This window comes from Sinocyclocheilus rhinocerous, unplaced genomic scaffold (genome assembly GCF_001515625.1).
Source record: "Sinocyclocheilus rhinocerous isolate Xijiao unplaced genomic scaffold, SAMN03320098_v1.1 scaffold1856, whole genome shotgun sequence".
Lineage (NCBI taxonomy): Eukaryota > Metazoa > Chordata > Actinopteri > Cypriniformes > Cyprinidae > Sinocyclocheilus > Sinocyclocheilus rhinocerous.
This window is the reverse complement of record NW_015645071.1, coordinates 129,513-130,986: the sequence shown is the minus strand read 5'-3', so window position 1 is coordinate 130,986 and position 1,474 is coordinate 129,513.

Here is a 1,474-nt window from a genome sequence, read left to right as displayed (position 1 = left end):
GGGCAGATATGGGGGTGGTTTAGAAAACAACTCTTCTTTTTTCTTTGTCTCTTTGTCTGCCTCTTTTAGTATTTTTCTTGCCTGCTTTATACTTTTCAATGAGTCAAAGTGTACTTTTGTACTTTTGAACAAAGCTAACACTTCTTTCTCTTTTTCCTTTTTTGCTTCTCTCTTTTCTCTCTTTTTACTATTGCCTTTAGTTTTATGATTTTTTATTAGAGTTTCCATTTCCTTGCACAATGCTACATCAAATGTCCCTTCCTTTGGCCATTTTGTCATCATTTTTTTAGTTCTCTGTTGCCATTTGTTTGAGAGCTTGTCTATCAGTTCTTTACACAATGGATATTTTAATCCTAATATTTCCACCGGAGTGGCTGCCATAATTTTTCCTGTAATATGACAATCCTATATTTTAAGCTCAGTATATACTTTTATACAATAATTTAACTTACTATATTTTCTCCCCAACTTAATTTTACTTCTTCTAACCAATTCCTCCTATTTTCTTCTGTATCATGCACTTTTAAGCCTAGTATTTATTATATCACATGCGTGTGCACATTTTCAATATATTATAAAGTTAATTTATTATCTAAATCCAATTTTTTAACACTTAGCATCCAAAAGTGCCAACCAATAACTTAGACCTTTATGTATATAATCTTTGTTTCTGTTAAAAAAATTATTTTATCCGCAATTTAATTATTTAACATAGGGCATATACCTCTATTATATTCCACTTTCTAAACTGCATTAGTCTCCTAAATATTTTCCCTATTTACGTCACAATATATGCATTCAAATATGCACAAAAATCTACAATCTTTATTGAAATAATGTTTCTAAACACATTCACTCCTTCTAGTCCCTTTATTCACAGGGCTCATACATTCATGCTTTGTCCCTTTATTTATAGGGCTCATACATTCATTTATCCCTCTCAGGTGCGGCACTAGCTGCGTCCAACACTCTGCCAGGCCCCACTTAAGGGACGGTCCAGGAGGGGTGCGAATATATCAATAAGAAAGTACGACAGGCTTTTACTCAAGTCTTTATCACTTTATTAAAATTAAGCAAAACAAAACGACTAATGTTTACTTTCACAAGCCGTCTCGTATAGGTCTCGTATATATAAATATTGTAAGTTACTAATTATAACACTTTCATTTTACAGAGAGCAAAGAACATTTACATCAGAATCAGAATCAGAATGAGCTTTATTGCCAGGTATGTTTTCACATACGAGGAATTTGTTTTCATGACAGAAGCTTCCACAGTGCAACAGAATGACAGCGACAGAACAAAAACACAGATAATAAAAAAAAAAAATACATAAACATTTTTACAAAAACAAAATTACAAATAAACAAGATTTACATTAACAAAGAACATTTTCATTCAGTCTAGCCAGAGTTCAGGCACTCTCAAAAACTCCCATTAAAATCACTGAAGCTACACTGTGAGTGAAATTAAT